The sequence below is a fragment of the Manis javanica genome, chromosome 3 (genome assembly GCF_040802235.1).
Source record: "Manis javanica isolate MJ-LG chromosome 3, MJ_LKY, whole genome shotgun sequence".
In the NCBI taxonomy this organism is placed as follows: domain Eukaryota; kingdom Metazoa; phylum Chordata; class Mammalia; order Pholidota; family Manidae; genus Manis; species Manis javanica.
In genome coordinates, this window is record NC_133158.1 from 8,215,435 (window position 1) to 8,238,322 (window position 22,888).

The 22,888-nt window shown below is 42.0% G+C and overlaps 1 long non-coding RNA gene across 1 annotated transcript in view; it reads left to right on the plus strand.

Annotated features, from left to right (window-relative positions):
* Positions 1-1,421: 1,421 nt before the first annotated feature.
* LOC140848310 (uncharacterized) overlaps positions 1,422-22,888 on the plus strand; it is a 290,563-nt gene continuing 269,096 nt past the window's right edge. The window contains exon 1 of the long non-coding RNA XR_012128920.1: positions 1,422-1,972. This is a non-coding gene — a long non-coding RNA (uncharacterized lncRNA). The remainder of the gene's footprint in view (positions 1,973-22,888) is intronic.

Here is a 22,888-nt window from a genome sequence, read left to right on the forward strand (position 1 = left end):
GAGGAGGAGGACATGGAAATCCCTACCCTGGCTTCCAGAGAGGGCCTGTGGCCAAGGAAGCCCGTGGGCATCTTCCACACTATCCCTCTGTAAGAGTGAGAGACCGAATTTACTCAATAAGAGTCACAGCTACTTGTTTAAATTTCTATTTCGTGTGACCAGCAGTGGACAGGTACTTTATGGTGTTAGCTTGTTCTGACAGGAGCCCTCTGAGGTAGGTAGACTTTTCCCACTTAATGTGAGGAATCTGAGGCCCACTGAGAGCAAGGGGCTTGCCCAGAGGATGCCCAGGTGGCAACTAAGGGATCATACCCCTGACACCTAAGCTTGCTTGCTTTCTGCCTCTCAAGACACTGCATTCAAGGTGTTTGGTTAGGCTGATCTAACGCTGTGGGTATCTGATAGCTCACTGCCTCTTCAGCACAGTGACTGGCCTTCTGAAGATGACCCAGGCCCACTTTACCCTGAAGGTCAGTCTGAAACACTGGAGAGACATGATCACTGAGCAAATGTTGCGTGTGACATACAAGGGGGGGCTGTGGATGTCTGCCTGCAGCTCTTACATATCATGGTGCTGCCATGTACGTTTGTTTATTCTGTTCCCTTGTTTGTGAACCACTTTTCCCACCAGAGTGTAAACTCCATGAGCCAGTGACCGTAATTACAGCGTTCACCTTTCTCTTCCTGGTGCCTACCAATAAATATTTGTTGAATGAATGAATTCTATCTTAACTAGTAATTGATATGTGATACACCTGATTTGTCTATTTGCCAGAATTTTTCAGCAAATAGTCCTGTCCTTTTTGACACATTGTCTCCTAGTTTATAAAATTTATTTGTAGAGTCCTTCTTAGACAACTAATAAATTCCTGAACACAGTTCCTTTATACGCTGTGGAATCCACCACCATATACTGTTCGCAAGAAATGACTTTAGAAAATCTTGTTTGGGGCTATACTGATTATAAATTTCTAAATAGTTACATCTGGGCCTCTCTGTCTCAGAATATACAGTGTGGGATGTTGGCATCTCTCTGTATTTGGTCACTTACAGAATCCAAGTTAAAAGATGGTTGGGAGGTGGCAGGAGAGGGGAAGGTATCAGAAATCTCCAATTCCTAAAGCACACATACCTCACATACCTGGGGGGGAAGACCTGGCATGGGTTTTAGGCACATACATGGCATTTTCACATTGTGTGTCTAGATTACATGAGGATCCATGAATGGGGTCCCCACATCTGTTGCAGACAGGGAATTCAGTTCTGTGTCTTGCTATGACCCTGAAGCCTGAGGAACTTTCATTTTTTGTTTCCATCCCCTGGTAAAACTGAGGAGTACCCACATGCCAACCAAGAAGGCAGTTTGCAAGCTTGCAGCCACCCCACTTGCTAGCCTCCCTCCGCCCACCACGGCACGCAGATGTGGAACAGGAACAGGCCCTCTGGGGAGCCTACATTCCACCGGCTTCTTTGCCTTCTACTGACTGACTTTGCAAGCGTTCTCAAAAGTCCTTCATGACCTCTGTGGGTGTGAAGGAAGCCTGCACATTCAAGGGTTCATGAAACCACGTGAAACAGGACTGAAAGCTGTTCTGGTAAAGTGACGGTGGCTGGAAGTAGCTATGTCACCACACCACATCCTGGCTTTTACGCTGTTCCTTATGTCCAGAGGCATTTGACATCTCCCGAAGTCTTCTGTTGAGCAGCAGAATCTCAACCAGAGCAGCGATTCTCAGCTCCTTTCTTTTGAGTGAGGACAAAGGGGTTGCTCTTCTAAGTGTCTGTGTTTGAGCCCAGAAGGAGGACACCTCACACGGAAAAGGTCCCAACTATTGAAGGAGATGAAAGCGCTGAGATATCTGGACGTGCTGCAGACAAACACAGAAGGTTGTGGACAAAGAAGTGGAAGGTAAAGAGGGCACTGCCCTCCCATTCCTTTAAGCATGCCTCCCGCTGGAAAGAGGAGATGAAGGTGTGTATGTCACTGCACAGGATTCAGAGGCACAGCATTTTGGATCATAAAACAGGAGGAAGAACAGCGCCTACTTTCCCAGGGCAGGGGAGGCGCCATGTGGGAGGTGATCGTGGTGGCTGTGAAGAGTGTGTGTGCATGTTAGGCGTGTGGGCCTTAGGGTCCAAAGGTGGAGGTGGGAGTCAGGCGACAGAATGTGCTCATGTCTGGGCTGTTCTCAGGCAGGTGATAGTTGCTGGGGTCCGAGCCACAGAGCGCTTTCTGTGACGGCCTCCGTCCGAGGCTTCCTGGCACAGGAGCTCACGTAATGCATTTCTCCTGCGGCCCGAGGAGGTTCCATGCAGCCCGTTCTGCTGGAGGCTGGAACTGCAGAGCTTGTGTTTTGCTGCCTTAATCTGCTATCTGATGACCCTACTGTTTGGTTTGTATTTTTGTGCTTCGCGTTTTTTATCCGGACTAGGGTGGAGGTAGAGCTGGAAGTTTTGTATTTTAGTGACCTAAATCAGAAATCGTTTAGAGTCGCAAATAAAAATACCTACTTCTCTCTACTGCCCTGAAAATAGTTAACTTGCCTTCTTGGTAATGAACCACTTTACTTTCTAAATTCGTCAGACTCTCAGCCACATCCCCATACCGGAAGGCTGTATGGCTCACTGCTGCTCAGATGCCAGCAGCCCTGGTTTGGGCAAAATCACCACCTTAACAATCCTAAAATCTTCCCCTCAAGCCCCCTAATGCTGAAGAGGGTAAAAATTACTGCTGAGGGTCTGGGTCCGGGAGACCAGCCAGAGCAGCCTGCCAAGTGCACAATTATTTGGAAGGGTCACTGTTGAGCTAAAACATTCATGCAAAGTTTTCATTTTATTCTGTTCTGTGTCCATGCTTGTCCTAATATTGATACTAAAATTGCATAAATGATTGCTTCCTCAAACACAAAGATTTCAAGTAAAATTAAGGCTGCAAAAAGATTTATAGTAAGTCCATAGTTTCACTGACTCCCAGTACTTGCTGTCTTCATGATCGTAAGATTTAAGAGATTCGAAACTATAAACCTTTAATTCTTAATCACCCTTTCATTCCATGATCTAACTAAACTGGGCCTCTCTAAGAATAAATGGGAAGGACCTGAGGTATGGTTTTTGGAAGAAATTCAGGAGTATGCCCTTGAAGTACTGGTAATGTCCACCATGTCTCATGAACACTGTGACATCCTGGGGGAGAACCCTATGTGAAGGTGAAAGAGGGGGAAAAAAAACGAACCTTATTTATGATTTACTTACTTAAAAACAGCCCCTGTGTCCTAGTCTCATTTAGGCACTGACAGTGAAAAAGATGAGATGCTTAGAGAGTAAAGGTTTGAGTGACCTTTATGAGGCCACTTGCCTTGGACTAGATAAACAGGCTATCTCTATTGTGCATTCAGACTTTTCCAACTTTTCCTTGGTAACAAAGGGAAATCCCAAGGATGTGGCTAAGTTAGCCTGTTTTTGACTGGGAGGTAAGGTAGCCCCTCTGAGGAGGTGTCATTAAAACCATGACCTTAACAAGAAGCCACACGTGGAACTATCAGGGAAGAGGGATGTCCAGGCACAGGGAACCATTACTGCAAAGACCCTGTGGTAGAAACAGGTGTGCGTTTGTTTTTGTTTTTAAAAAGGAGCCCAGAGAGGGCCAGTATGGCTGGGTCCTTGAAGCAAAGATGCAACACCACATAAAACAGCAGAGGTAGGCAGGGGCAGAGCTTGGCCATCTTGTTGCCATGACAACGTATTTGGTTTAATTCGAACAGCAGTCAGAACCCATTGAAGGAGTTTAGGCAAGAGAGAGACGTGATGTGAGGGTGTGAGATCAAACTGAGAGCTGTGTGGACAGACTTTCAGGGCTGGTTAGCAGACTTTTGGGTTTGTCCATGCGTGAGCAATGGCAGCATGGTCTAAGGTGGCCACAGCGAGGAGGGAGAGAAACGGCTGGGGTGGGCATGTGGGAGTGGAGCCAGTTGGGCACACTGATGCACTGGAAAGAGAGGAGTCAAGTGGTCCTGGAGCGGCCCTGTCCAGAGGAAACAGCATATAAGGCACGTATATGACTACGTTTTTCTAGTAACCACATTAAAAGAGAAATTGGTGAAATCAATTTTGACATTTTAGACATACTGGCTTAAATGAAGTATTTCAATAGAATCAATATAAAAATCACTGAGAATTTTACACTTTTTTTTATATACTGGATTTCAAAGACTGTGTGTTCTATACTTCTAGCCCTTCTCATTTCAGACCAGCTCCATTTCCAAGTGCTTTATAGCCAGTGTATTGCATCGTGTAGGTCTCGTTGGCCTTATATCTGAGCCTGGCATGGAATGCTGACCAGGCGTTCAACCCTTCTGGCAACAGGTTTCTTCTTCCTAATAAGCAGGGGGGCTGTTCTTTTTTATCAGTAGGTTGAGTTGTGAGAACTCCCATTCTTCCCGTTGCCTGTACATGAAAAGCTTTATGAATCTGTGGTCCATGGAACACTGGCCATGACCCGCCCTTGTAGGGGCTGGGCTTCCCCGCCCAGAGGGCACCTGGAAGATGGGTCTGGGGCTCTCTCTGGTCTAGCCGTCTCTGGAAATACAACAGTCTCTGGGTTTGTGTGATTCCTCTTGCCACAGGGCCACAGAGAAAGGAACAGGGAAGGACTTTATGTAAAATGTGTTTGGGCCAAGGGAAGGCAGGTGAGTCCATGAGATTAAACAAAGTGTTGGTGGAAACCCGCCAAATTCACAAAAATACACAAGAGAGCAGTACATATCCAGACTGCAAGAAGCAATCTCATTTAACAGAACCTCATGTTTCATTAATGTTAACTTCAGGTATGTTGGTCTTGTGGTTTTGTTCACTTCTGATTGAAGTGTGTGCTTTGGAGGTCTATCAGCTCCATCATCATTATGGTAAGTTTATATCTGAATATCTGCAAAGTGAATAAGCTGATATTGGAGGTTCATGTCAGATTTTTGCAAAGAGATCTTTAAATTCACCAACTGAACTATAAACACGATTCAAAGTGGTAAAGAAGCTGAGTGAGTGGATGCCCATGAAACCTTGTAGCATTGCTTGACTCTGGGTGTTACAACTAAATACCGAACGTGTGTTGTCACCAGTTAACTGTAGGCCTCAGGAAGGCTTCAGTTCTTAGTCTGGATACACTGATATTTAATTTAGTATTTTGCCTTTGATGCCATAGTCACTTGTGAATTTTTTTAAGCTCGTATCAAAAACAAGTCCTTTTAACCCATAACAATGCAAATTAAAAGTGCTATGTTTCAACTACTTCAAGGATTTTGGAAATGTACCTGAAAACCTAGCCACCCATTAAAAAATATGTCTATGGGAATGTATTTGCATTCCCTGTAACAGATTTTTAAGCTGAAACCTATGATTTTTAAATGGAAAAACTTCCAAAAGACCAAAGAATTTGCAAAAAGTCTAAATTTTATATGTGTGCCTTGCATACTCTTTACAGGCCATCAGAGAAGCATGTATGGCTTAAAATAACTTCCGGGCTTGGAGTTTGAAAATTTAAAGTCCCCTGGAAATTAACTCCCTTCCCACCTGGGAAACAGTGATGGGCCTTGTGGGGGACACTGCCTATTGGGAGTTGGGCCAGTTGCCTGCTCTGGGTCAGAGTGTCTGGCCCTTCAGAAAAACAGCAGCCATCACTGCTGAGACCCTTCCTTCGAGGCAGATGCTTCGCTGTATTAACACATAGATCCTTACACGCTCATGAAGTAATCTGTTAGTGTTTGCTGCTTGGTACAGTTGAGGAAACTTGGTTCAGAAGAGGCAAGCCCCTTATCCTTGTGAGGGACAATGCGGGGCACAGAGAGTCTGCCTCCCGAGGCTGCTGCTCCATCCCATTGCTTGCTAGGTAAGCTTCCATGCCAGGCCCTTACATTCTTGCTGCAGGGACACCTTGGTTGCGGGTTATTTTGATCCCAGACCTGTCCGTTTGGCCTGGTCACATGATGAAGACCCATTTGGTTCTATCTTCACAGTTGGCTCACTTATATTCTTTTCCACCCCTGGCCATCCATTGTCATTCCTATATGGCCTCTGCCTGACTTCTCCACCGATCCTAAGCCTCTGCCCTCCATTGATTTTTGCATGAATGAATGAGCTTGACAAATGTCTCCATGTGAGAAGGCACACTGCCTCCCTGTGCTTAGCTTTGTGGGCCTGGGGAGAGTGCTGCTTCTGGGTTTCGCCTTAGTCATCAACACTTTGAGCTGATGATGGTCTAAGGAATTGTCCTGTTTAGACTCTGACAGATGAAAATCATGGGTTCAAGAATCAGGACCTCTCCCACCCCAGGATGAAGGGCAGCCCACAAGTTCTCAGCAGTAGCAGGTTATGCGAACTACACGTATAGATAAATTGCTATTGCCTTTGAGATGACACCTATTTGAAGAGACCTGGAAGAAATCCTAACAAGCTTATCACCTTGGTGCTGCTAAGAGTCATCTTATCTGACTTGTTGGAAGCTTATGTTAGTTGGATCATGGATAAGTGGGTCTCAGAATGCCTATGGAGGTCCCCTGATGGGCAGTGAGAGATCTGTAAATAAGACAAAAGCCCAACTGTAGATATAGTCAGGAAGATCTAGAGGCTAATTAAAAAAAAATGACACTCATCTAAAATTAAAACAGTGACAAGGAGATATCTTTGAGCTATCTCCTTATTGCCTGGAAGATTGGTGGTCTCTGCTATACTTTGTTCTTGCAGAAAAGCACTTCTCATGGAATTATGTGATTATTTTAACAACCTCATAAATGGTTTGGCTTTGAAAAGTGAGTTGGAGTGGAAAGTTAGCGTGAACCTTGTAGACATGGAGGGGAAACCTGATGCAGCAATAGTAACTTGAGAACCTATGGGAAGAACGAGAAAGGATGAATAGCTATGACAGGGACAAAAATATGGCAACACATGAAGTTAGTTCTTTTACCATTTCACAACCCTTTGAAGATACTTTTTCCTGTGCTGGGTCAGTTTGCGTGCTCCTCAGCCTTTACGGAGAGGTCTCTTCTTTGCTGATGCAATTTATAAGCTTTTGTGAACAGAACTTGGGAAGTGTGTTTGTGTATAATATACAAACACGTATGCATCTGTATATGTATAGAGTTGTATACTTGTATACATGGCTAATATGAGTAGTATGTCTATACATACATGCATACATACACATATGTGTTTCTGTGTGGACATATGTGTGTCTCTCTTAAGATCATGTGGCCTGGAGATTTAATAAGAGAATATCTGGTGAAAACTTGAGAGTAAAAGATTTAGAGAGATTCTGGAGTGGCTGTGGGGATTGAAAAAAAGATGATTTTGAGACTCATTCTGAGCTGTAAAATAGGGTTCCGTTAATGTTTTTTGACAGATGCAAGCCAAACTTTCCAGGTGCTTTGACTGATAGAACTGTGTCTCTTTGACTATGACGCAGTGCTGGGACTGAACCACTGGGGCCCCACATGCTATCTGATTCACACAAACATGGGTTTACTGTCCCTGACCCCCAAAAATATCCCCTCCCCAGGCACGCTGTATACATTCTACTCACTGGGTAACCTGGTTGGTTGGTAGGACACTCAGGAAAGGGAAGTTTTTTTGTAGAATCAGAACAAGTTGAAGTCGGTTCTCCAGACACAAAAATTTCTTTCTCAGCATTCCCAAGGATGCAGTCTAATGGAGCTACTATTAGAGAGAAAGAGCCAGGAAAATGAGGCAGCTTGTCAGCTCAGTTCTCTGCTCATGGAGATTCACGAGTGTATTTTCTTTTCAATCAGTACCCCCTTTTTTTTAAAGAAAGGAACAGAAGAGAAATGAGTTGTGAGACAAAGCATTTGTGTTGCCTGTGAGAATGAGCATTCCAGATCAGGAGATATCTCTGGATGGGTCACCCTTTTGGTATTCTCTCTGATTTGAATATATTCCATAAAAAGAGGCATGTGCTGTGTATGTGTATCATTCACTCGATACTCCACTCCTGGGATTCCATCTCCTAGGATAGCGATTGTTCTCCAGGAGCAAGGATGAGACCTGGTCACAGACCTGAGGGCTGGAGCTTTGTTGAATCAGTAAGCTGGATTTTATGGATCTTCAAGGATCATTTATATAAGAACTTGGTGCTAGATTAGAAATTATGGCACCTTCTTGTTAATAAAAGGCTATTTCAATTCCGAAGAACATTCTTATTGGACAATTCTACCATTAGATTTCTCCCCTGAAAAATCTAGATATTATAAATTTCATATTTACTTATGTCCAAATTTGCTTTGTGAGGATACGATATAAATATTTAAACTGGAAAGTGTGTGTACTGAAATAGTTGTTTTGTGTGTCAAAATGTATGCATGTACACACATGCAATCCCAATTAAATTCACTGATTTTGGAGAGCCGTTTCTCTAAATATTTTAGGCAGGAACAAGCTATAGCAGCAGGGAGCAGAATCCCAATTGAGGGGTACATGGCTTCATTGAAAAAGGGTGAGAAATCACCCTGTCAAACAAGAGAGGATTCAAATTAAACAGGTATCAAAATTACATACTCTTTGGAAGAGTGACTTCCGCTAGGAAATTGACTACCAGGCGGGGGGTATGAAAGTAAATTGCTGTCTGTGTAATTTCATCCTGTCACCAGGTAACTACAGTTGTAGTCAACATGCTAATAGCAACAAAGGGGGCTGTCTGCTGCACACTCAGGGGGAGCCAGCTGATGAGCCATCTGCGTTCTTCAGCAAAGAATCAGGGTCCCCTTCCAGCCCTTGGAAAACCACTAGAATTCTGAAGGACAGGTACTTAAGAGCAGTGAAGTTCTTACTATCTACTAGTGTCAATTACAATATATATATATCTCCTGTGAGACGTAGGATGAGTGAAAGTACCCCCATGTATGGTGAATATCAGGGAAACACTGCAAGCAAGTAGAGTACTGTAGAGTTCACGCTTGCCACTGTGAAGAACGGGGAATGACACAGCAGCCAGAGGCCGCTGTCCCTACGACTATTGCAGAGACACGCCAAGCCAAAGAAATTTCCTGTAGCTGCTGAAACTCCCCTTTCTATCCCACTTAAAGAAGCCTGTTAGATGTCCTCTTATAGGTATAATCTAGAATGCCAGTACTTCAGTCACAGTATTCTGCGCCTAGCTATTGCTGTAACCAATGACTACAGGTATACCTACTAGCTGGCTGGGACCTGCCAGACTATGCCGTACTCTAGCTGAGAACTCCTGTGAGCCATCCTCCAGTGCAAGCTCCCAGATTTTAGACCCAATGTTTGGATTTGGAATTTAGATGGGGAAAGATGCACGTGAGTTGACACTTTGATGGAGGAGAGCCGTAGATGTTTGCATTTCTGGCTGGAAAGAGGCTGCGCCAGATCTCTAACTCGGTGCTCCAAGCCTCACACTGAGTAAACCACGATGAATCTTGGTGCTGATATCACTGCATCGGACCCTGAAGAGAGCTTCTCGGTGGTCAGAGTCTGTCCTGATCTAACACCCTATCATAAAACAAACATAATTAGGGTAATCAATGTTAGCTACTATATGTGAGCAGACAAATCCTCCAAAACTTAAGAACCCAAGGTTATCTCTTGTTCATAACATAGTTTGGTGGTCCCTATAGTTATGCTGTTGGGAGTATGTGACCTGCAAAGTGTTGACTGCAGGGGTAGAGAGAGAGGGAGAAGACACACCTGCTCGTAGCCAAGTGGTAAAGCAAGACACATGCTAAACCTCAGCATCTGGGGCAGCGGGTGGGGATGGAAGTTCAGAGGCAGGCACAGATGTTTGGTTAAACAACTCAAAGTTGAGCCTCTCTGGACAGCATCCCACAGAGTCTCTCAGGTCTATATGTGACTCTTCTTGGTTTGGAAACCTAAAACTTGAGGCCCAAATGGTCAGCCTTCATCAGTATCTATGGCCAACAGGATAATCACAACAAGCGCCCTTACTGGGAATCTAAATAACTTCCTGTTATTTGGAAAGGGAAAGCATGGAGTCACCTAACAGCCACTGGTCCCTAGTAATGTGAAATCTACCAGAGGTTCAAAGGCATCCTATCCTGCCAGATAGCGGGGAGTCCTTTATCTACAGTTCTCCAGCGGGACCCTGGCCTCTGGAAACCTTTTGGTGGTGGTGGTGGTGGGGGGGCTCCTCTCTTTCCCTTACTCTCCTTGACCATGACTGAAGTAAGTATGGGCCATTATTTCCTCCTTATGAGTGGCTCTGTCTACTTCCTGTTTTGTGGGGGTGCAGATCTGAGGGTTTGGTCCCAGCTTCCAATTCTTTTTGGCAATACCTTTCCCTTCAGAACTAAGTAGACTTCGGACAACTGCTTCCAGTATGTTCCATGAATCAGTAACCATAACCCAAATTTTTTCAAGGCACAGTTCTCAAATCCACTTTGTGTTTATTTTCTCATCCTTTTTTTTCTTTCCAAATGGATGACTGCTACCTCGAGGCTTTGGGGAATAAAAATCAAGGAAGCATCACCCTCTTTTTTTTTTTCCCCCTGAGAAAAGGACCTAAGGTTTTTAATGTAAAGCTTTCACTCATCAGGAAAACAAAGACGAATAACTCAGTAGAAACAAAACAAAGCATATAGGAAGCATTTCAGAAGTAGATACACAAGTGGTCAATGAATACAAGAAAAACATGCTCATAAATTTTAAAACTTAAAATGAGATACATTTTCTACCTATTAGCTTTGGTATACTACCATAGGTGTAAAATTATTAAAATAAAAACTGTATATATTTAGAGTGTGCAACATGATGGTTTGATACACATATATGTAAGTGAAATGATTGCTACAGCCAAGCTAATCAATATGTCATCTCTCCGTGCCCCTGTATATTTTTTTGTGGGAGCACCTGAAAGCTATGCTCAGCATATTGCCACTATTCAGCACAGTATGTTTAACTATTGTCATGCTGCCTGTACATTAGATCTCTAGGCTTATTGACCCTGCTCTCCCCTTCATTGGGTCCTTGCTCTGAGTCATTTTACGCAGTCGCGAAATTTAATATGGCATCTGGGGTAAGAGGCACTGACTTTTGAGATACTACGTATTTCCTTGTATTTATTTCTGTACACTGGCAGTTCTTCCCCTAACTCATCTTTCTAGCAACCTCTTGTCATATGCAACCGATGGCAACCAGCTTGTGCTCATCATCTGTTTTCAGCGTGGCAGGCACACCGTCTACCTTCTAAGCCAGCACAGAGACAGAGCCATTGAAGTTGTTGCCCCACCAACCAGGGACCATCCTCTGATACCCAGTTCCTGGCTGCCTCTGCTCACCAACTACCCTAATACATTTACTTTATGGCTTTTGTTATGACAGCACCCTGCTCTGCGTTCCAATTTCTATGTAAGCATAATTAATGACTGAATTTCAGGAGTTTAACACAATACAGGCCAAGTGGCCTCGTTCCATTGAGAAGCTGTGCCTTCTGAAATGTGTGCTCCCTAAGCTCACCAGGGCAAATGTCTCTGTCTAGAAACGTCACAGGTCACTTCCACTCATGGTCCATTAGCCAGAGCCAGAAATGGGGAACCAATATAACTGCAAGGAAGGCTTAGAATCTATAGGGAAGCCTAAGAACACTGACATTTCTCTGCCATATGCACTAACATTTAAGCAGCCACCTGCTAAAATGGAGCTCCCTTATCAACAGCTGTGTGAATATGAGGCCTGAGCATCCACTTCCTTCTGTTTTCCAGGTAACCCAGGACTATTCCCCCTGAACTTCTGCCCCAAACTCTTACCAGCTTCACTATGGTAAAGAGAGTGGTCTAGGGAGGTCTTCCTAGAAGTCTGCAAAGCCACCCAGCCTCACTCTGTGAAGCTGAAGCTGGTGTTCGGCTGCGGGGCCTCTGCCCCTCACTCTGTTCTCTTTTCTTCAGCTATAACTCCTCCGTTATCACTTCCTTTTTCTTCCGTTCTCTCCCCATAACTTCAGAGCTGGAATGCTGGAGTGAAATGAGCATTAGGGATTCTCTTTATTTAATTTTTAAAAACGAGATATTTTTGCTATTTCTGATTTTAAGAATAATGCATGATGAAGTGAACTGGGGAAATACAGTAGTATATAAAGAACAGATAAAAACCACCTGCTATTTTATAACCTAGGGATGACCACTACTAGCATTTTGTATTATTTCCTTCCTGCCCTTCATTCCATGCATATCTATTTATATGTAGTTGAAATCTTCTACTGTAGGTTATTCTGTACCCTGCTGTTCTTAACAGTGAAGTGTGAACATGACATTGTATTACTGGGCATTTCTATAAGCATGTTTTATTGAAGTAAAATTACCCCATCATAAATTAACCTTACCATTTTCAAGTGTATAACTCAGTGGCATTTAGTACATTCACAGCATCGTGCAGCTATCATCTCTGTCTAGTCCCAAACATTTTCATCCCCCATAAGGTAGGTGAGCCCGCTGAACAGTCACTCCACATTTCTCCAACTTCTCCAGGCCCTGGCACCCACCAATCTGCTTTCTGTCCCTATGGATTTACCTATTCTGAATATTTCATATAAATGGAGTCACACAACATGTGGCCTCTTATGTCTGGCTTCTGTCACTCTACATAATGTTTTTAAGGTTCATTCTATCCATTTGTCAGTTGATGGACATTTGTTGTTGCCACCTTTCGGCTGTTGTTAATCGTGTTGCTGTGAACAATAGTGTACAAATTTTTGTTTGAGTGCCATCCTCAATTATTTTGGGTGTATGCCTAGGAGTAGAATTTCTGGGCCTTGTGGTAATTCTGTGTTTAACTTTTTGAGGACCACCAAGGTGTTTTCCACAGAAATGACATCATTTTACACTCACACCAATGTACAAGGGTTCCGATTTGCCACATTCTTACCAATAGCTATTTTTCCTTTTTAAAAAATTACAGCCATCCCAGTGTGTGTGAAATGGTACCTCATTGTGGTTTTGATTTGCATTTCCCTAATGGTTAATGATATTGAGGATCTTTTCATGTGCCTCTTGACCATTTGTGTATCTTCCTGGAGAAATGTCTATTTAAATCTTTTGTTCATTTTTTATCTGGTTTTCTTTTTGGGTGAGCTTTAGGAGTTCCTTTATGTTTTCTGGATATTAGACCATTATCAGATATATCATTTGCAAGTAATTTCTCCCATTCCATAGGTTGTCTATTCCACTTTCTTTACAGTGTCCTTTGAAGCACAAAACTTTCAGATTTTTCTGAGGCTCAATTTATCTATATTTTCTTGCTTGTGCTTTTGGTATCATAGGTTAGAATCCATGTCCAAATCCAAGGTCATTAAGACTTACCCCAATGTTTTCTTGTAGGAGTTTTATACTTTTAGCTCTTACATTTAGATCTTTAATCCATTTTGAGTTTATTATATAAGCTGTGGGTGGGGATCCAGGTACATTGTTTTGCATGTTTATAAAGTTGTGCAAATGACATTGTGGAAGAGACCATTCTCCCTGCCGCCATTGGATGGTCTTGGCGCCCTTGCTGAAATCAGTTGACCACAGATGTATGGGCTCATTTCAGGACTGTCAGCTCTACCCCATCAATCAACATGGCTCTCATTATGTTGGCATCACACTGTTTTACCTATAGTAAGTTTTGAAATTGAGAAAGGTGAGTCCTCCAACTTTATTCAAGATTACATAAGTATAATTTTCAATGTCTGCATGACATTGTTTTCTAGAGGCATACCTCAATTAATTTTCCTGGTCTCTTATGGTTGGAAAGCAGACAGCTCCATTCAGTTCTTAAGCACTCACTGGGGGCCAACACCAGCCAATGTTTAAAAATACACCTGTGGGTAGGATGACAATGGTACGCACTAACACTGAAGATGAAGGATGCTCATATTAAAGCTGCATTAATAGAACGGTGTGCAAATAAAATACTAAATATCAGAACTGACAACTGAGACTAAGGTAGAAAACATTTCTATTTTCTCTGCCTAATAGCATGGGAAACTCCCTCAAATCTACCACATGTCTACTCAGACACATTTTCTACATTTGCATAAGTCACATAAAGAATCAGGATGAATGATGAAGTCAGGGATCCCGCACGTCAGCCCTACACTGACTCTTCTGTAGCCTTCCTCATGTGAGGCCTGTCATCTATCTAAGATGGGGGAATAAACAAACTGACATTCTCTCTGACAATGAAAATTCGAGTATTCTGGCTTGTTTCGCCCATGAGAACTCTAGAGTTGTCTTATGTTAAGAGTGAGAATGGCTCATTTTTGTAATTCCTAAAAATTGAGGTTGTAATGGGATAATGGCTTTCATCTGCAAATGAGGAAAAGTAATTTCCTCAGACTTCTAATGATTAGATGATGCATTTAAAGCCATTTGAACAGTACCTGGCACAAAAGTGCTTAATAAATGTTAGTTGTATTTTCCAGAAAGTTCCCCAATTTCTACTCTACCACCTTCTACCTATGTTCCTTTCCCAATGTAACGCACCAGCCAGGAGTCAGCGACAAGCATGTGCTATTACCAAGACCACTTCATGGCTGATGAATATCCACACCATCTATCATGAATAAGACAAGAACACCATAGGCGACACCCTTGCACTGTTGCCCCTCCTAAAACAGATTCATAAAACTCACTTTGATTTCTGAAGATTTATGCTGTTGTCACTTAAAATTTTCTTACAGGGCTGCTTTTTTTTTCATAGGCTGTTCTAGGTTAACAGAAAAACTGAGCAGAAAGTACACAGAGTTCCTATATGTTGGGTCACAGTCCCTTCCACACCCAGATGCTCCAGTTATTAATATCTTGCATTTGTGCTACATGTATTACAATTGAATGACCAATATTATACATTATTATTAGCTAAGTTGCATAGTTTAGGGTTCCTTCTTTGTAGTGCATATTCAATGGGTTTTGACAAATGTGAAACGTCATGTGAACACCAGACAGTATACAGAATTGTTTCTCTGCCCTCAGATCCTCTGTGTTTCATCTAATCCTTCCCCCCACCCCAAATCCTGGCAAACTGATCTTTTCAGATTGGCTTCCTCCACTTAGCAATGTTCATTTGAGGTTCTTCCACACTTTTCATGGCTTCACAGCTCATTTCTTTGTACTGCTGAATAATATTTATTGAATGGATATACCAGTTTATTTATTCATTAAAGCCTCTTTCAATGGGAAAATCTTTGCAATCCTGGCTTTCTTCAGCACAACCAAGAAATATATTATTCTGGATTACAATTACAACCTATTTATCTGGAGGCCTATGGAAAAGCCCTGACATTTCACAGTTCAGAATTCCGTAAGACACCAAGGAGAGCCATAGAGGCATCGCGGTACTTCATTTCCATTCCCCAGCTGGTCTCACTTGAAAAAGGTTTTGTTTGGACATCAACAGTATCCTAAACATCCTGGAGAATGTTCTGAATTCTTGGCTGTGATCCTCATTTGGAAAGTGTCGTATCAGGTAGAGAGCATTTCCCCTGGTTTTGCTTTGGTAAACTGTCATCCTTCTCATTAAGAAAAAATTGACAAATTAAAACAACGCTGTAATTTTTATGTTTATCTCAGAAGCATGTGTGCGTATTATATGCCTTCTTCCATTCTTCATTTGTTTGGCGTCCTGGTCCATTTGGGCTGCTGCAGTAAAATAGCCCAGACTGGTGGCTCATAAACAGTAGAACTTGATTTCTCACAGTTCTGGGGGCTGGAAGACCAAGTGCCAGTATGGGAGGGTGAGGGCTTTCCTCTGTTTCTCAGGCTGCTCATTGTATCCTCATGGCAGAAAGGAGCCAGGGAACTCGGAAGATCTCTTTTATAAGAACACCAGTCCCACTCATGAGAGTTAGACCTTCATGGCCTAAGTGTTCACAGGCCCCACCTCCTAAAACCATCCTCTTTATGGGGTCGGATTTTAACATATGAATTAGAGGAGGCACGGTCAGACCACAGCATTCAGTATGCAGCCTCCCAGTCAGCGTATGATGTCCCACGTGAGCTTGGCTGATTCCTCTCCTCCCTCCCTTTTGAGTGAAGCTCATTGGCAGGTAAGAAGATGGAGACAGTCCTGAAAGCTCAATGGGCAGTTCTGTCCCAGAGTAATCCAGAGAGGACTGGTCCAGTGAGTTGTGAATTAACATGGGAAACAGTGTGTGTTGGGGGGGGTATGCAGTGTAAGTTCTTAGAGGGTATTTTCTGTGTTTTCCAATTCATCCTCTTTCCCCAGAATCTCGTGGGTACCTTCCCTTGCTGAAAAGTTGTTGTGCGTATTCAGCTTATTAGAGCAGAGTTTTGGGTATGGTGGATATAAAAATCAGTCTTGTATATGTAGGGTCTCATTTATTTGCCCAAGGTGGTAAATTAGGAATGAGAATCCTCAATTTAGTCTTCATTCAGTGAAGACTGATTGAGGACCTAATAGATGCTGGAAGCTCTGCTAGGTGTGTTAAAAGAGAGAGAGTAAGAGGAATCAGGGGTGGATTTCAGCCTCAAAGAGTCTGCAGTTTGAAGAGGACTGATTTCCAGTCACTTGGATTTCTTTCTACCTAGAATGAACAAAAGAATTAGAAATATAAAGGAGCCACTTGGAGAGATTAAGACTTCTATGTGGGAATACCCCTAGCAGGAGAACCTCAAGGGGAGAACTAGGCATTCCTGGAGGGAGGTGTGTGAACCCTCGGGGCAGGAGGGTGGGCAGCGGTGCCCATCTGAGGCTATCTGAGTGTTGAGCATGGTCCTCTCTCACTCTATTGCCTCCCGCTCTTCCCATCAGGATTCCCTCTCACTGGCTTTCCTCAGGCCTCTAGTATCTTTTCCCCTAATTATCATTTTCTCTGTCTCTCCTTTTAAAATGGCTCAAGAGCTCAAGATTTCTCAGTATGTGTAGATCTATATTGAACATATATTTATGTCGCCTGCTCCTTCTTTTTGAAGGTTTGTGATGTAGTTTGTATATCTCACAGTCCTAAATTTTGTTTGATGTATAGGGAGAGGCATTATGCCAAACTCTCTGAGACAGGAGCATGCCCATGCTATTCACCATGTGTTTAGAGTAGTGACTGGGACATAGCTGATGTCGCCAACCTGGGTTGGAAAGTTTGCAGGCTAGAAAACCCGGAGTTTGTATTATTCTGTGGTGAGGGAAATTTTGCCCAATCATTTTTATTTTTATTTTTTATTTTTTTATTTTTTATTTTTTGAGAGGGCATCTCTCATATTTATTGATCAAATGGTTGTTAACAACAATAAAATTCAGTATAGGGGGGTCAATGCTCAATGTACAATCATTAATCCATTTCAAGCCTAATTCTCGTCAGTCTCCAATCTTCTGAAGCATAACAAACAAGTTCTTACATGGTGAACGAATTCTTGCACAGTGAATAAATTCTTACATGGTGAACAGTACAAGGGCAGTCATCACAGAAACTTTCGGTTTTGATCATGCATTATGACCTATAAACAATCAGGTCAAATATGAATATTCGTTTGAGTTTTGTACTTGATTTATATGTTGATCCCACATTTCTCCTATTATTATTATTATTATTATTATTTTTAATAAAATTCTGAAGTTGTAGGTAGATGCAAGATAAAGGTAGAAAACATAGTTTAGTGCTGTAAGAGGGCAAATGTAGATGATCAGATGATCAGGTGTGTGCCTATGGACCAAGTATTAATCCAGGCTAGACAAGGGCAGCAAGACATCCACGGATGCAGAAGATTTCTCTCAAAGCAGGGGGGGTGAGGTTCTGAGCCTCACCTCTGTTGATCCCCAAATTCTCACCTGATGGCCCCCCTGCGACTGTGCCTGTCTTAGGTTGTTCCTCCCTTGAGGAATCTTACCCGTCTCTGGCTAACCAGTCATCTTCCGGGGCCATACAGGGAAATGTAAAGTTGGTAAGTGAGAGAGAAGCCATATTGTTTGCAAAGGTTAGCTTTTTACTTCTTTGCAGATTTATGCCCTGTGGCTTCTATGCCCAGCACTTGTCTCGAGGTATCTTTACCACCTGGAGGAATTATGATACTCGGTAAATTCGATATGAGGCACGAATTCTATTTAAGGGTTGTAATTAGGAAGGAAGAAGAAAAGCTATAGATGTAGCATATGAAGGAAACACGGGAGGATTGATTATTTCTTTGACATATCTTCTTGTAGAGTACCTTAAGTATGTATAGGTTTTAAACTACTAACTAATTAGCACACACATATTAACATAATAGGAATACGGTGACATAAACAAAGCAAATCTATAATTACCATCCATCTCCACTGAAGCCAAGAAAACCATTTAGGCACCCTAGGCATTTGTGAAAATTTATCTATGATATGATGGATATTGTCCAACTGTATTTGAACCATCAGACAAATTAAAGCAGCCCATTTCTGGGATCTGTTCACATCCCATATGTTCTTTTAACCATAGATAGTCTATAGTCATGAGATTTTGGAGTGCTACAACGTGCACCCCTCCCAACTCCTGGTTGAGTTCCAACAGTACAGATCCGGTCAAATTCGTTGTCTCACTGTATGCACATGCCAGCCTAGACATCTCCCTCCTCATTCCTATGGCAAGTCCAGGAGACGGTGGGCTGGATGCAGCCACAACCGCAGCATCGTCCGGATCCCTGTGGAGGCTTTTTGACGATCATCCCCCGGCACGAGTCCTCCAGAGAGTGCTGATGCCGGAAGCTCCTCCTCATATCGTATCTTAGTTCATTTTCTGGGTATCCAAGCTAGGCCTTGATCTTCTGCATAGAAACAAACAGACCCTTTGCCCACACTTTGACATGCCCTCTATACCACTGTGCAGAACTCATTGGAGGTCAGCACACAGTAACTGCTTTTTTTTTTTTTTAATTAAGAGAAAGGAATATTATCAGAAAAAAGTACCTCCATAGCTGATCATCTGACACCCTTTAAGTGATCAACATTAAGGATATTTAAAGCATGTGTTGATCTTTGATTTACCAATAGTTTTATCCTGTTAAGGAGTAATCCCCCTTTTCTTTCTTTCTTTCTTTTTTTTTTTTTTTTAATTTTTAATCTACACTTACATGAAGAATACTATGTTTACTATGCTCTCCCCTATATCAGGTCCCCCCTAACAACCACATTACGGTTACTGTCCATCAGCTTAGCAAAATGTTGTAGAGTCACTACTTGTCCTCTCTGTGTTGTGCAGCCCACCCTCCCCTTTCTCCCTCCCCCCATGCATGCTAATCTTAATAGCCCCCTTCTTCTTCCCCCCCTTATCCCTCCCTGCCCACCCATCCTCCCCAGTTCCTTTCCCTTTGGTACCTGTTAGTCCATTTTTGGGTTCTGTAATTCCACTGCTGTTTTGTTCCTTCAGTTTTTCCTTTGTTCCTATACTCCTCAGATGAGTGAAATCATTTGGTATTTCTCTTTCTCCGCTTGGCTTATTTCGCTGAGCATAATACTCTCCAGCTCCATCCATGTTGCTGCAAATGGTTGGATTTTTCCACTTCTTATGGCTGAGTAGTATTCCATTGTGTATATGTACCACATCTTCTTTATCCATTCATCTACCGATGGACATTTAGGTTGCTTCCAATTCTTGGCTATTGTAAATAGTGCTGCAATAAACATAGGAGTGCATCTGTCTTTCTCAAACTTGATTGCTGCGTTCTTAGGGTAAATTCCTAGAAGTGGAATTCCTGGGTCAAATGGTAGGTCTGTTTTGAGCATTTTGATGCACCTCCATACTGCTTTCCACAATGGTTGAACTAATTTACATTCCCACCAGCAGTGTAGGAGGGTTCCCCTTTCTCCACAGCCTCGCCAACATTTGTTGTTGTTTGTCTTTTGGATGGCAGCTATCCTTACTGGTGTGAGGTGATACCTCATTGTAGTTTTAATTTGCATTTCTCTGATAATTAGTGATGTGGAGCATCTTTTCATGTGTCTCTTGGCCATCTGTATTTCTTTTTTGGAGAACTGTCTGTTCAGTTCCTCTGCCCATTTTTTAATTGGGTTATTTGTTTTTTGTTTGTTGAGGCGTGTGAGCTCTTTATATATTCTGGACGTCAAGCCTTTATCGGATCTGTCATTTTCAAATATATTCTCCAATACTGTAGGGTTCCTTTTTGTTCTATTGATGGTGTCTTTCGCTGTACAGAAGCTTTTCCCACTTGCTCATTTTTGCTGTTGTTTTCCTTGCCCGGGGAGATATGTTCAAGAAGAGGTCACTCATGTTTATGTCTAAGAGGTTTTTGCCTGTGTTTTTTTCCATGAGTTTAATGGTTTCATGACTTACATTCAGGTCTTTGATCCATTTTGAGTTTACCTTTGTATATGGGGTTAGACAATGGTCCAGTTTCATTCTCCTACATGTAGCTGTCCAGTTTTGCCAGCACCATCTGTTGAAGAGACTGTCATTTTGCCATTGTATGTCCATGGCTCCTTTATCAAATATTAATTGACCATATATGTTTGGGTTAATTTCTGGGATCTCTAATCTGTTCCACTGGTCTGTGGCTCTGTTCTTGTGCCAGTACCAAATTGTCTTGATTACTATGGCTTTGTAGTAGAGCTTGAAGTTGGGGAGTGAGATCCCCCCTACTTTATTCTTCTTTTTCAGGATTGCTTTGGCTATTCGGGGTCTTTGGTGTTTCCATATGAATTTTTGAATTATTTGTTCCAATTCATTGAAGAATGTTGCTGGTAATTTGAGAGGGATTGCATCAAATCTGTATATTGCTTTGGGCAGGATGGCCATTTTGACGATATTAATTCTTCCTAGCCATGAGCATGGGATGAGTTTCCATTTATTAGTGTCCCCTTTAATTTCTCTTAAGAGTGACTTGTAGTTTTCAGAGTATAAGTCTTTCACTTCTTTGGTTAGGTTTATTCCTAGGTATTTTATTCTTTTTGATGCAATGGTGAATGGAATTGTTTTCCTGATTTCTCTTTCTATTGATTCATTGTTAGTGTATAGGAAAGCTACAGATTTCTGTGTGTTAATTTTGTATCCTGCAACTTTGCTGTATTCCGATATCAGTTCTAGTAGTTTTGGAGTGGAGTCTTTAGGGTTTTTTATGTACAGTATCATATCATCTGCAAATAGTGACAGTTTAACTTCTTCTTTACCAATCTGGATTCCTTGTATTTCTTTGTTTTGTCTGATTGCCGTGGCTAGGACCTCCAGTACTATGTTAAATAGCAGTGGGGAGAGTGGGCATCCCTGTCTGGTTCCCGATCTCAGAGGAAATGCTTTCAGCTTCTCGCTGTTCAGTATAATGCTGGCTGTGGGTTTATCATATATGGCCTTTATTATGTTGAGGTACTTGCCCTCTATTCCCATTTTGCTGACAGTTTTTATCATGAGTGGATGCTGAATTTTGTCAAATGCTTTTTCAGCATCTATGGAGATGATCATGTGGTTTTTGTCTTTCTTTTTGTTGATGTGGTGGATGATGTTGATGGATTTTCGAATGTTGTACCATCCTTGCATCCCTGGGATGAACCCCACTTGGTCATGGTGTATGATCCTTTTGATATACTGTTGAATTTTGTTTGCTAATATTTTATTGAGTATTTTTGCATCTACATTCATCAGGGATATTGGTCTGTAATTTTCTTTTTTGGTGGGGTCTTTGCCTGGTTTTGGTATTAGGGTGATGTTGGCCTCATAGAATGAGTTTGGGAGTATTCCCTCTTCTTCTATTTTGTGGAACACTTTAAGGAGAATGGGTATTATGTCTTCTCTGTGTGTCTGATAAAATTCCGAGGTAAATCCGTCCGGCCCCGGGGTTTTGTTCTTGGGTAGTTTTTTGATTACTGTTTCAATTTCTTTGCTTGTAATTTGTTTGTTTAACTTTTGTGTTTCTTCTTTGGTCAGTCTTGGGAGGTTGTATTTTTCTAGGAAGTTGTCCATTTCTTCTAGGTTTTCCAGCTTGTTGGCATATAGGTTTTCATAGTAGTCTTTAATAATTCTTTGTATTTCTGTGGAGTCTGTCATGATTTTTCCATTCTCATTTCTGATTATGTTGATTTGTGTTGACTCTCTTTTTCTCTTAATAAGTTGGGCTAGAGGCTTATTTATTTTGTTTATTTTCTCAAAGAACCAGCTCTTGGTTTCGTTGATTTTTGCTATTGTTTTATTCTTCTCAATTTTGTTTATTTCTTCTCTGATCTTTATTATGTCCCTCCTTCTGCTGACTTTAGGCCTCATTTGTTCTTCTTTTTCCAGTTTTAATAATTGTGATGTTAGACTATTCATTTGGAATTGTTCTTCCTTCTTCAAGTGTGCCTGGATTGCTATATACTTTCCTCTTAAGACTGCTTTCGCTGCATCCCACAGAAGTTGGGGCTTAGTGTTGTTGTTATTTGTTTCTATATATTCCTTGATCTCTATTTTGATTTGTTCATTGATCCATTGATTATTTAGTAGCATGTTGTTAAGCCTCCATGTGTTTGTGAGCCTTTTTGTTTTCTTTGTAGAATTTATTTCTACTTTCATACCTTTGTGGTCTGAAAAATTGGTTGGTAGAATTTCAATATTTTGGAATTTACTGAGGCTCTTTTTGTGAGGTAGTATGTGGTCTATTCTGGAGAATGTTCCATGTGCACTTGAGAAGAATGTATATCCTGTTGCTTTTGGATGTAGAGTTCTATAGATGTCTATTAGGTCCATCTGTTCTAGTGTGTTGTTCAGTGCCTGTGTGTCTTTACTTATTTTCTGCCCGGTGGATCTATCCTTTGGGGTGAGTGGTGTGTTGAAGTCTCCTACAATGAATGCATTGCAGTCTATTTCCGTCTTTAGTTCTGTTAGTATTTGCTTCACATATGCTGGTGCTCCTGTATTGGGTGCATATATATTTAGAATGGTTATATCCTCTTGTTGGACTGAGCCCTTTATCAT